The sequence below is a fragment of the Protopterus annectens genome, chromosome 1.part2 (genome assembly GCF_019279795.1).
Source record: "Protopterus annectens isolate FY-2018-M chromosome 1.part2, PAN1.0, whole genome shotgun sequence".
NCBI classification, from domain to species: domain Eukaryota; kingdom Metazoa; phylum Chordata; order Ceratodontiformes; family Protopteridae; genus Protopterus; species Protopterus annectens.
In genome coordinates, this window is record NC_056727.1 from 1,198,617,201 (window position 1) to 1,198,631,227 (window position 14,027).

The 14,027-nt window shown below is 44.4% G+C and overlaps 1 protein-coding gene across 6 annotated transcripts in view; it reads right to left on the reverse strand.

Moving 5' to 3' along the window:
* PAFAH2 (platelet activating factor acetylhydrolase 2) overlaps positions 1-13,513 on the reverse strand; it is a 1,159,086-nt gene extending 1,145,573 nt beyond the window's left edge. For 2 of the 6 annotated variants that reach the window (XM_044060056.1, XM_044060053.1), the window contains exon 1: positions 13,177-13,512. The gene's annotated coding sequence lies outside the window, so the exon portion shown is untranslated. Of the gene's footprint in view, positions 1-12,550; positions 12,715-13,176 lie in introns of those variants that run through there. The other 4 variants (XM_044060050.1, XM_044060052.1, XM_044060057.1 and 1 more) reach the window with 3 other exon arrangements.
* Positions 13,514-14,027: the final 514 nt, after the last annotated feature.

Here is a 14,027-nt window from a genome sequence, read left to right on the forward strand (position 1 = left end):
CTCAGGCATCATACATATGCTTACCAGCTTAAATATCAACCCTTATATCACTAGATGTGTTGCTATCTGCCTCAGGGATGGAACCCACATGGTCAGAATTGCAGGTGCCATGTCCAATTCCAGACCAGTTACAACTGGTGTCCCACTGGGCTCAGTTCTGGGACCCGTCTTGTTCGGTATGTACTTCTCTAAGGTTCAGACTAACACGGGGGGATTATGTCTAACAAACATCACAGATGACTGCTTACTGGGGGCCATAAGCGACACTGCAGCTGACACATGCTTCCTCCATAAGGGTCTCACAGAGATGGATGCTTGTTGCCAGAGCCATGGCGTCATGCTACATGCTAAGACATGCATAGTCATCCCCTTTGGGGAAAACGAGGTGCACACAAATTACCACATAAGTGGTAATCCATTAAGTACAGAAGACGTATTTACAGATTTGGGGACCAACATAGATAGTAACCTCTCCTTTGCTAATCACATTAGAGTCATTGCAAAGACCTTTATATAGCCCTCCTTATCACATGGGGGTTTGCATGTAAATCATGGGAGGTCAATGTGGCCCTCTACTAGTCACTCATCAGGCCCCATGTTTGAGTACAATGCCCCTTTTGGGGTGTACCTTACCCAACACCTGCAGCAACTACAGAGACCACAACAGTACCTCCCCAAGAGGATCATGGGCTACACATAGATGTCCTATGCAGCTCAACTAAAGGATCTCCAGCTCTACTCAGTTGCTTAACGCCTACTCATAGGCAATCTATGCCTGCTGTACACAGCCATGTCAAACCCAGAAGTAATGGACATGCTCCACCTCATAACATCCAAGACCCTTAGAGCTACACACTCCAGGGACTTAAACCTCAGCACAAAACTAAAACGGACATGCTGCAGGGACAGATTCATTACCCAGAGGCTCCCCTCACTCTGGAATTGAAAGTTAGACATAGCCCCTCGCCAACCCTCTTCCAGCAAAATCCAGCCGGATGGATGGGAAATTGCAAATTCACCCCTGGGATCTCCACTGTGTCCCTGCTTGACAGAGGCAACAGCAAACTAGCCTTAAAGGGTGCCCTCTGTGACCTGCTTTACAGAGGCACAGTAGGCTACTCTACTGGGGAGGCGGACGCCAAATACACTCTGGCTAGGCTAATGAATTCCCTAGGGCAGACAGCCTAGTATCGACCTCTGCACCTATGTTTATGTTCGGGATGCACAATATTTGTTGCTGATATTGTTTGCAGGTCTTTATTGCCAAAACTTTCCCAGTTTCTATGAACAACTTGTGTATCTGCGGAACATGTTTCATCATGACAGGGTTCCAGTACATTAATATATGTGTCTGTTGTCACTTAACTGTGTGTACGGGGTGGATTGCTGGATCGTGGGAGGTTCCTGGCTTAACACATACAACTGCCAGATATGTGTGGCCGACTGCTATACTCAGACATGGTCTGAGAGTGTGAGCATGCCCAGTTCAGGCTTTCCATGGTTTGTTGCCTGACATATGTCTCATTTATCCAAGTGTGTGAGTATGCCCAGTGTGACCTTTCCATATGTTGTGATCTGAAGTCTACTACATTTGTGGTGGTGTGTGAACATGACCAATATTGACATTTATACTGTGTGTGTGTTGGAAGTCATGTTGTGTTCTTACTGCCAGACTCCTTTGTGTCATAACTCAACAGGGATTATGCTGTGCCTGCAGGGTTTCCATGGGATAGTTTGCAAAGACTTGTCAACATTCTTTCATACTGGCTGAACACTGCAATACTGTCCTGGTGTTCAGTACTTTCACTATGGTGCACAGTATCCTGGGTTTGAGTCCCATCACTGCTTTAAATATTCATACTGAGCAGACCAGACTGGTTAAGGGCCAGTTGGGCAAATATGAACATGTTGCGTTTTGTCCAGCTATGGCCTACTTAAACCAGGCTTGTCCAACATTGCTGTGTATTCACCAACTTGGGTGGACATTGCCAAACATTACTCCACATTGACCACAGTTGTACTAGTTGATGTGTGTGATTCTGTTCATAGGTTCATATTAGGCTATCTGCCCTAGGGCATTTATAATCCTAGCCAGAGTGTGTTTGGCTTTCAACACACATTTTACCTGGAGTTTGCCATGACATTTTTCAAGGTTAGTATACTGTGCCTCTGTCTAACAGTGACATAGAAGTGATACCCAGGGTAAACCTACAATCTCCCATCCACTCATCAAGATTCCTCTTGAAGTGAGTCAATGGGGGACTCTGGCTAACCTGGAGTGTGAGTTTACTCAAGAGTGGAGGGAGCCTCTGGGTTATGAATCTGTCACTCCAGCATGTCCTATTTATTTCAGTCCTGAGGTTCAGGTCTCTCGAGCGTGTAGCTTGATGGGATTCAGATTTACCGAGGTGCAGCATGTCCATTGATTCCAGGTTGGACATGGCTTTATACATCAGGCACAGATCGCCTCTGGGCAGGTGGTATGCCACTGAGTGGAGCTGCAGTTTCTTTAACTGGGCAGCAAATGGCATCTGTTTGAGCCCTTTGATCCTCCTTGTGAGGTACTTTTGGGGTCTTTCCAGTTGCTGCAGGTGCCTGATAAGGTACATCCCACAAGGGGCATTGTACTCAATTATGGGCCTGATGAGGGATGAGTCAAGAGGCACGATGACCTCCCCTGATCTAGATGTGAATACCTTCATGATTAGGTGGGCTACATGAAATGTTTTTCTAACCACTTTGGCCATGTGGTTGTCGAATGAGAGATTGCCATCAACTTGGGTCCCCAGGTCCCTTATCACTTCTAAAGTACTTAATGGGTTACCACCTATGTGGTAATTTGTGAGCACTTAGTTTTTGCCAAAGGGGATGACTATACACTTTTTTGCGTTTAGCTTGAGGACATGGCGCTGGCACCAGTTGTCTGTTTCTATGAGGCCCTTCTGTAGGATGCTTGTGTCAGCTGGAGGGTCGATTATGGCACCCAGTTTGCAGTCATCTGCAAACTTGTTCAGCCACAGTCCTTCTCTGTTGGCCTGTACCTCCGAGAAATATATACCAAACAAGGGAGGGCCTGTACCTCCGAGAAATATATACCAAACAAGGGAGGTCTCAGGACTGAGCCTTGTGGGATGCCACTTGTAGCTGGTTTGGAGTCTGACATGGCTCCAGTTTTCTGACCATGTGGGTTCTGTCCTTGAGCCAGTTTGCAACCCATCTAGTGACATAGGCGTTTATATTGAAGCTGGTGAGCTTATCTAGAATGACCAAGTGGGGTATTGTATGGAAGGCTTTTGCGAAGTCCAGGTAGACTGTGTGGGCCACCTTCCCCTCGTCAATGGCCTTGGTGACTGTTTCAAATGACTCAACCAGGTTTAAGAGGCAGGATCTGCCCTTAAAGCCAAACTGGGTAGGATCCAGTGTCTGTAGGTCCCCAATAATATCTTTATTTCTGAGGTCCATGATGATCCTTTCCATAGCTTTGCAGACCAAGCTAGTCAGGCTTCTGGGGCGATAGTTTGCAGTATCCACTGAGGCACCACCTTTGTGGAGAGGGACCACTGTTGCTGTACAATCCTCTTTGGGTACATATCCTGTGGTAAGGCTGAGATTGAACAGTGGTTTTATGTTTGTGTTCAATTTTTTTTGGGGTTCATGTTGGACACAGCCCAGGACACAGTCTGGTCCCACTGATGCTGTGTGTTTTGCTTTGGAGAGGCTGGCTGTCACCTGAGCATCTGAGATGTCAGGGGGGCCAGATATTTGCCCTTTTGGTGGGGGGGGGTTGCACTGAACCTGTCAGCTGGGATGTTGGCAGTGTCTGTGGGTTTGGTGTATTGTTTGTCATTTTGGACTAATTCTGAGCATACCTGGGAATTCCCACCCAGGTTCCTACCATAACTAAAGAAAGCCTTGTGATTATCCTTAGTGTCCTGTACAATTTTTATCTCAAAGCTGGCCTTAGAAGATTTTATGTGTGGCCATTATGTGTGGCCATAATTTTTTAATAATACTGATCGGAGATGCCTTCCCTTTTTGGGATTTTGCTCTATCATATAGTAGCTTCCTCCTTGTATTGTATGGTTTGTTTATGGCTGGGGTCCACCAGACAGGATGCCTGCCTTTGGAGGATTGGGTCTTGGTTTTATTTGGGATTGCATGATCCCTGCATTCCTGAAGGTGTTCATAGAATGCGTTTATAAAGGGTTCTGAGGTCTGGGCCGTATTTTCCACAGGCACAGGGGCTGTGAAGGATTCCACCTCGGTTTTGAGGAGTGTGAAATTTGCTTTAGAGAAAAGTTTTTCACTGTGGTTTTCTGGGCATGGGCTGGGGTCAGGATGTGAATATCCAGTGATATTACTCTATGGTCTGATCTTACCAGTGAGGGATACACTTCTGGTCTTGGGCATAGTTCAAGTCGCCCAATATAATGCTGTTTGGGAGACCTTCATATTTTCATGTGTTCTCCAGTCGGCCAAGTGTGGTTCCTGGGTTTAGGAGGGTGGTCTGTACCAGGCTATGAACTGGAAGGTGGTTTTACCCACTGTTAGTTGCACATGGATAGTCTCTGATGCTTCATGCTGTGCCACCAACCTGGGGGTGTGGGTATCGGGGGTGTGGGTATCTTTGACAAATATGGATACTCACCCTCCTTTTGTAGTTTGTTCCATGTTTTGGGGCTGTAAAGCATGGTATGAGGTGTAACCTGTTAGTGCTAGGGTGCTCTTGGGAGCCTTGAACCAGGGTTCTGTTACTGCACAGATATCAACATTCTCCATGCTGAGGAGAGTTTGGAGTGCGTGCATCTTGCGGTTTAGACTTCTGGCGTTGAGTAGCATTACTTCTAGTTTCTTACCCCTTGTGATACCTATGGAGGAAAAGTCAGGGGTAACAGGTGAAAGCCGTCCCTAGCGAAGCATCATCTCTTATCGAGTATGTCATCCCAGGCTGACAGGCATTGGATCCCCTTTGAATGACAACAATACTTAAAGCCAATTGTTGTAATTGATCATCTTGTCTTCATATTGTAGCATCATGCTTGGTGAGGGTAGGATGATACTCAAGGTCATCAAGTTTGCATATACTACATGGTGGTAAATGCTGTTTAGCACTACCTTACATTGCTTAACACACGGCAATCATGCCTCAGGTGGTGCTGCAGGGCTGCCTATGTCGGATGCACATACTACACTCCCTGTACATGTTTGAAAGCAAGTTGTGTCAACTTAGACATCCCTTTCACTATATGTGGGAGTCAGAGAGAGAGAGGTATCATTTCCAGGGTTCCTACTGAGTCAGTGTATGTGCTATGCGTTGCCTCTTTGCCAAGGCCAAGGCATACTGGGCATGCCTCCTTCTGCCTACGGGGCAGGCTCAGGTTGTTCCTCCTCAGAGTCACGCTCTGCCTGTGATGGCCTTGGCAATGGGGGGGGGGCTGTTTAGCCCAGGCCTATGCTGGTCCTGCTGCAGCTGTTTTCGCAGAATCATATTATGTAGCATAGAACATACCATGACAATTTGGGTACATGTAGTTGGTGAGGCTCCACCAGATGTGTCCAGGCACCAGAACCGTTGAGCAGCCCAAACACACGCTCGATTACATTCTGTGTTTGTGCGTGTGCCTCATTATGGCATTCTTGTTCAGGTGTGTGTGCGTTTCTGATGGGTGTCATCTGCCACAGTTCCAGTGCATAGCCAGCATCCCCCACTAGGTGACCATGTGGGATGTCCCCATTGGCAAATGTCTGGTACAGCTGCGTCAGATGCCAGATATGGGAATCATGGTAGCTTCCAGGGCAGCCAGCACACACATTCATTATTATGCCCTGGGCATCACACACAACCTGGCAGTTGATGGAGGGGAAGCCCTTGCGGTTAATGTAGGCCCTACCCCGCTCACCGGCTGGTGCTTTGATGCGTATATGCGTGCAGTCTATTGCACCCACTACCTCAGGGTATTATGCTATTTGCTGGAAGAGACGCATATTGCTGGCCAATACCTCATGGGAATTGGGGAAATATACATGATCACCGACATGTGCTGACATGGCATCCAGGAACTGGTGCAGTACCCTGGATGCTGATGCCTGTGATATCCCCATCATATCACCAGTTGGTCTCTGGAAGGTACCTGTTGCTAGTATTCTTAGGCCAACACATACCTTGGTTTCCACTGGGATGGGTTCCCCTCTATTGGTTCTGTGTGTGAGGCGTGGCCTGCACAGCTCAACAATTTGTTGCAGGAGGTCTCTGTCCACTCTATAGCGCTCCACTATCTCCAGCTCATGTAACCCCTGGTAGGTGACCCTGGGCCTGTACACTCTTCTCCGTCTCCTTACTGGGGGTTGTCCGGCAACATTTGCATTGTCACCACCCTCAGCATGTTGCATATGTCGCCTTATAACAGCAATGGCAGCCCCTAGCATTTTTTGTCTGAGTGAAGCTTTTTCAGTTTTCACTTCTAGTAGCTTACTCCAGTGTTACAGTGTCTCTTGAGAGAAACACACTGCACTGTTTGCAGAGTTTTAAGTGCTGGGCTGGGCTAGTGTTCTGCCTGTGTAATTGCCTGATTCTGTTTTCACCTGCTAGCTCTGCTAGTACTCCCTGGTAGCTTCCTACTATTTACTGTGCTTCCTTTTTCCTGTTTCCTCGGGGGCAGCACTGCGCACACATGCCTAGACGGGCTAAAACTTGCTTATGTGGATGAAAATGCGCGCATACGTGCTTATAGGTCTTTAAACAGCCCTATACATGCTTACTCCGGGTTAAGCTCACGCTTCCACGCGCGCACTCTGTCTTAGGGTTTACGGGCGCGCATACCCGCTCAGCAAGAACCTTTGGTGTTATCCACAGTATACACCTTCCATTTCTTGGCTTTCCCTGGCCTACCTGTTGACACACCTCTTTCCATGATGTCTGACAGCTAACACATGACACTCTGCTCCAATGAGCTTCACTACTTTCATACATACCCCCCCTTGTGATGTCACCTATCTCCTACTCTGTTACTCCCCATATCCTACTCCTACACTTCACTGACTGTGCTCATTTGCTATGTAAAAGTGCGATTCACTATCCTAACACTCATTTACATAGGACTGCCTACTAATGCTTGGTTACATGTCTTAGACTGGGCTTCTCCCCTTAGCAACCCCTACTCGGTGGCCATGTTGTCTTCAGCCTGCTATTCCCTTACATTGTAATTTAACAATTTGTGGGTTTTAATTTTTATTTTTCTGGTTTTTGTGGCACAGCCCGTTTGCGCGGCGCTGCGCTAAGCTTAAACATTGGAAATCGCCGAAAAAAAAAAAAAGTATTTTAATTTTGCATCTGGGAACATTTCCAATGGCCGTATATTTGGCCATTGGCATGCTTCCTCAACCATAAGCAACCTTTATTTGGAGCTGACAAGGCTCCATTGTGCTATTTGCAGAAAGGTACTCAGTTGTCAACTGAGTACATTTCTGCAACTAACACGGCTCCTACTCGGACAGGTTTGTGCTTCCTGGATCGCAAATTTATCTCATTTGCATGCCTTTAGGCTGCAAGTGAGGTAATTTGCATATCCCGGCCCTGTCCGTGTAAAAGACGTTTTAGGAGCTCTCTTACACACCTGTACAGGCTGTTCCTGGATCGCTCGTCGGACATGATGGCTGCATGGAGTCTTACTCTACTCTTACAGTCCGTGTAGCCATCGTGAATCCGGCCCAATATCTGATCGGTGTCTGGAATCTGGTTGTGATAATACGCAAATACCGAATACTTTAACATACATCAATGAAAGGCTGGTTAGAAAACAAAGGTTGTTCTAAGTAAATAAATAAATACAACCTTGCTTTTCATTTTAAGAATAAACCACTGCATATAATGTTTCATGTTTAAAGCACATAAAATAATAGTGTCTTATCAGCAAATGGAAAAAACGGCAATAATACATGAATCATACTTAGAAACTATGAAAGGTATAATATACAGATTGTGAAATCACAAACAGGCATGTCAATCTAAACGTAGCAAAAGGTTTAAGATAGTCTTGTATGTAGTGAATGCTATAATGCTAAAACAAGAGAGAGAGGGCCGTTTCTTTTTCAATACTTTGAAGACAGCAGGATAGGGCTGGAAGAAATTTGTCTTAGTTCCTGACTGTATGCATTTGATATACGCAGATTACTATCAAAAGTTTCCTAACACTGTGAACCTAATTGTGAACCTAATTGGCAGTACTTTAAGTATGGATGATGTCCTTACATTCACTGCTGCAGTATTCCTTACGAATGGGATTCCCTGCCATGAAGCCCTCTGTCCAACCAGTTTACAGAAGTCTACCATTGCTTTAAGGTATGCTGAACGTTGCTTGCACACTCCTTATGTAGGGTGGGGCATAAAGGTGACATTCAGGCGTACCATCCTCAGAAGTTCTTTGCTGCCAGGTCAATCGCTGTTTTAACCGTTGGTCTGTTACCTCAGTCCATTTTATTTTACCGTTTTTCTGTTTATTGGCATTCCTTTGCTTACTCTTGTTTGCTGGAGTCCTCACAGATGCAGATAAGTACCCAGTTGGGTTTTTGGTTACTTTTCTGATTGTTTTGTGCTGTGTGGGGTTAATTTCATCCAGAAAGGGTAAATGCCAGTGTGGGAGACTGATTCCTCATAAAGACCACCATGATGTGTCTTTTTTGCCTAGGTGCTGCTCACGACCAAACGTCTTGTTCAATTTGTCGGGCATTTGTCCCCAAAACTCTTCATAGTACGCTTTCTTCCCTTTCCTTGTATCTTGAAAACCAGTGACTTAAGCTTCTTGCTGCAGGTGCTATGGATGGAACACCCTACCCAGAGGGTCAGCCATCAGGGAAGAAGGTGCATAAGGTAAGACCGGAATCTACTGCTGTCCAGCCTCTGCCAGGAGTTTCTACAGAAGTTATTATGAACCCGGAGGCTCACCCGGTTGTTGTCAGATTCTTCTACCACATTTGGATTTACCCGGCAGGCAGCACATCCAACAAGGCTTTGCAGGTGTCCATTTTGGGCACTCAGGGAGAGCCATGGTTGACCGTTTCCGACGGGTCTAGAGGGGTTCCGCAGTTTCCCTTTAGGGAAGAGGTTCCTACTGCAGTTGTGGAATGCTGTCCTGAGTCTAGGCCTTCTCAGGTTTTTAGGATGGCTGTCCCCTTAAAAAAAGACGCAAAAAAACTAACCATGTTTTTTTCTGCTCTTAGGGACTCTTAGGGATCTACAAAGTGAGTGGCAGGCCTTTACTCGGGAGTCATTTAATGGTTTACTGTCACTACAACCTCAAGGGGTTTCAGTTGCTCCTCCTCCTTGGTCCTCCTCTTCCCTAAAAGGCCCAGAGAGCTGAATTCTTCCGAGGTGGATTCTGATGATGACTCCCTTGCCTATTCTACCCAGATTCCTTCTCCTTTAGACTACGGGTCTGAGGAGGAGAATTCTCATACTCCAGATAATCCTTCTGAGGAAATTTCCTTTAGGGACACTGTCTCTAGGATGATGGAATTTTTTTAAGTGGGAATGTGCTCAGGTTTCATATATCCATAAGTGGTACTATGAGTTACTGCTGATGGAATCTCCTAATCCTACAGCCATTCCTCCTGTCTTGCCTGCTTTAATGGATGTTTTCTCCACTGCCTCTAAAGCTCCGGATTCTCTAGCCCTGCTCCCAGGTAGTCTGATAGGTTTTATAGGGTGCCTGAGGATTGTTCATTTTTGTTTAAAATGTCCTGCTGCTGACCCCTCTGTGGTGTCTGTAGCCTTTGACAAACCATCTCAATTGCTTCCTTCATCCAAGTTACTGTCTTCTGACAAGGATAGTAGAACCATGGACAGGCTGGGTAAGAAGGTTTATATTTCAGCTACCCTAGCTTTTAGGGCTATTAATTATCAGACCCATATTTTTAGGTATATCTTGGCTCAGGCTTGTCAGATTTTTTCTGATCTTCCACACTCGCAGTAAATCTTCTGCTCTTTCCTTGCTTGGGACTTCCTCTCAGGTGGTTCATCATTCTATCAAATCTAGTTATGATGCAGCAGATGCCTCTTCCAGGGCTGCTGCTTCTGGTTTAGTTCTGAGAAGATATTCATGGATTTGGCTTCAACCTTTGCCCGATAATATTAAGGCTATGTTAATGGATGCTCCTCTGGATAATACTCTTGTTTGGTGAAGCAGCTACTAGTTTAAGTCTCTTCAATACAAGGGGAAGGCTTTACAGGAGCTTAAGCATGTCAGTTTCCCCTGTGCCTAAATTTCAGCGAAACAACCCTTCTAAGCCAGCCTTTGTTCATAGGCAGTCATGCCCTCCTTCTAAAGGTAAAAAGGGTAGTAAACGAACTCCTCCTGCCAAGGCCACTCAGACTACAGGGATTCTTAAGCTTTCCTTTCCTGACAAACCAGGTGCTGTCTGACTATCCACCCATTCCCAGCCACATTCCTCTTTGGCTCCGAATCACCCAGGATTCTTAGGTTCTGTCAATCATTCAGCAAGGGTACTTCATGGTCTGGATTTCCAACCCCCCTGTTATGGCCATTCCTCAGCCACCTCAGGAACAGCTTCTCCCCCCCCCAGAGGTTCTTTGGGACCCCTTGTCTCAGCGTACTATTCACGAGGTGCCTATGTCCCAAAGGGAGAAAGGATTTTATTCAAGAATATTTCTAGTGAATAGAAAAGGAGGTACTTTGAGACCTATTCTAGACCTCTCCAATCTAAACACCTTTCTGAAGGTGCCTTCCTTTCAGATGTTGTCCCTTCAGTCCCTTTTTCCTCTCTTGCTCCCTCAGGCCTTTCTGGTGTCTCTGGACTTCAGGCATGCTTATCTCCATTTTCCAATCCATCCTCTTTTCAGGAGATTTTTGCATTTCTCTATTGCTTCCTGGCATTTTTGGTTCTGTGCTTTGCCCTTTCTACTGCCCCAAGGGTGTTCACCAAATTTATATATGTGCTGCTGAAGTATTAACACAGTGTTTCAGCTTTGCACATGAAAAATGGAAACTGAACAATGAGAAATGTTTAAAATGTCCTCATATATGAAAATGAGTCTGTGTGTCCTCCCTGTGGTCGTGTGGGTTTCCTCCGGGTGCTCTGGTTTCCTCCCACATCCCAAAGTAGGCTGACTGGACACTCTAAATTGGCCATAGGCGTGATTGCATACGTGTGTCTTCTGTGGAAGGTTGGGCGCCAGGCTCGCAACTCAACACCATAAAACTCCACTGCCAATCATGAGCGGACAAGGTGATCCGCTATGGTGACCCCTAACCGGGAAAAAGCCGAAAGAAAAAGAATATGAAGATGAAAAAGCATACAGAAAACTGTGAATAGTGATATGTTCATTATTCCTATGTCACCATGAAATGTAATAATGAAAACTCTACTAACAATGCTCTGGCTAGAACAGAGTAAATCCCACCATAACCTATACCCCCTAAACCACAGATTACGGACATTATACACAGTACAGGATAGGGGTACAAGTAGTGAAGACAAAACTTGGGTTTGATACAAATAAGGTAAGTATACCTCCCAACCTCTAAGTTTCTAAAAATCATAGCAAAAGGTCAGAAAGAGAACATTTTCTTATTTTTCACAACAAACTATCTTTATTTACTAGACCTTATACAATTAGTAGCAATGAATTTTTCTATAAGCTTATGTACCCATACACAGATCTGATATTAAGGAGAACTTAAATGCAGGAGGAACAAGGTTAAATTTGAGTGTCAAAATTAGAGCAGTTGAACGGTATGAAGGAACTTCTTATTATATCATTTGTTAATGTCAGTTATGTACTTTTCAGATAAAAATTCTAGTTGTCTACTGATGTACTATGTTCTTCATCTGTAAATATGTAATTAATTGCTGTGTTAAATTGTTCATCGCTATGTAATCCAATGTAACTGTCTGTTTAACTGTGGAGCTTTTCTCCCCGGGCCTCCGCTGAAAATGGACCTACATCCAGTCGGACAGTCCCGGTCAACAATGAAGAGAGGTTCTGGGGGGGGGGGGGGTACCACCATCAACAAGCAAAAGGCAGTGGTGGGCTTACCTTTACCTTGTTACATCTTACTTTTGCAAAGAGAGGATGGATCTAGTGCTAATTTTTTGGCAAATGTTATTCTGACATAAAACTGCATTTCAGTACAGTTTACAGCAAGATGCTCTTTTGCTGTGATTCTGGCAGCAAGTGTACAGAAAATATGGTATGACACAGATGTTACTCACAGCTCTCAACTGTTCAGACTTTTGGAGAATGTCCACATTTTTCCCTCATATTTTTGGCCTGGTCCTTATTAAATCTGTAGTTTTCTGACAAGTCACTGAAGTCACTAAATAATGGCATACATTTGCGTTTCAGACTTCATATCCTTCAGAAAACTGGGTCTTTGCGCACCCCCCATTATTTTAGACTTTGTCCAGATTTCTTGTGCTAACAGGTTAAGAAGTATGGAGACAGATGTTAAATATTTATCTTATAAACTCAAACGGTTCTTAGGATAACATGTTTTGTACTGACATTTTTTTGAAAAATATGAAGTAAACTTACATAATTTGCTAGGTCGGTGTTGTTGCGGTGTACTTCTTAAAGAAGTCTTCTTTACTTGATTAAGTTTGTTTTATTCTGTTCAAATGGTGATAAACTGGTAGATTCGCCCCCGTTTAGTAGTGCAATCAGTGCCACCTTATAACTGGATGTACATGCTGGGTTACCCAGTCAGAAACTAGGATTCTCAACAGCATCATTACAACAAACTATACCTCATATCCTCTCGTGCCATACACAACAGCAGAACTTTCAATTCTACTTGAAACACTATTTAAATAAAAGGAACTCTCATCCGTTCATCTGATTTTTCTCTCTTTGAGTTACGTATAAAACAACTAAGATCCTTAACCCTCTCAAGTAATCAAGAGTTGCAAAGCGAAACATACATTCTATAGAACAGGCGTTCAGAATTTTTGACCTCTGCAAATCCAGTGGACCTAGTGATACACGAAGCAGTGCACATGGTCAGCAACCCAAAGATTAAAAAAGAAAGAAAGAAAACCTAAAAACAACCTAATCGTCCCCTTTTGCTATATCTTAAGCAAAGGAGCGCTGGCCTGGACCATAAAACCAGTCAGAACTTTTCAAATATTTACCCGCTGGAAAAAATATAAGGCCACACTTACCTGGCACCTTACGAAGCCCGGTTAACTTCTATTACATTTGCATTTCCCCCAGAGTACAACCAACAACAAGCCGACTACGCTATTACGAGACCACGCCTCTGAGTAGTGTCAAGGAAGTTTGATATTTTTCAGTAGCACCACCCCAATAAGTCAGGTTTTGAGTGTTTCTTTTCCCCGGAAATATAAAGGTAATTCAAATACGAAAAATGTGTTGTAAACTACTGAGTCAGGTATTATGACAGATTTGTTAATTTCAGTCTCTCAACACGTATAATCAGCTGTAACTCGAGTGTGTTACTCATTTTGCTTCTCAGCACTCTTCCCCGTAGATGATTCAAGTATGACAGTTGCAAAGGGCAAATTCAGTGCTGTATGTGTGACCTTTCTTCAGTGCTGTACCAACCGTATTTTGAGGTTTAGAAATGTTCACATCGAGTGAAAAAAAAGCTTTATTTTTTTTGTTAAATCTGTACTAAACCGGGTGTCATACCCGTGACGTAAAATGTAACTATTATTTACTTGATTATGTAGGCATAAAGCGCTCTGACCTCATGCTAGGGGCATGTGAGGTTATAATCGCAAAACAATCTGTCTCAACTCTCAATAATGGTAGTTACGACACATCGCCATTCTTGTTACAATTCTGCGGTGAGTTCATTTGTCACAAACGGGAAACCGCAAAGTTCAAAATGGGATTGTTCAACCCTTCGCTAAAGATCCCAGCCCAGGTCGTACTAGTTTACTTAATTTCTTAAAGAGTATTAACATAATCTGTATGTGACATTCAACTTTATTTAACTAAAATCCATTTTATACACTTATGCATAAGTGAGTTATGTACCAAAAATACT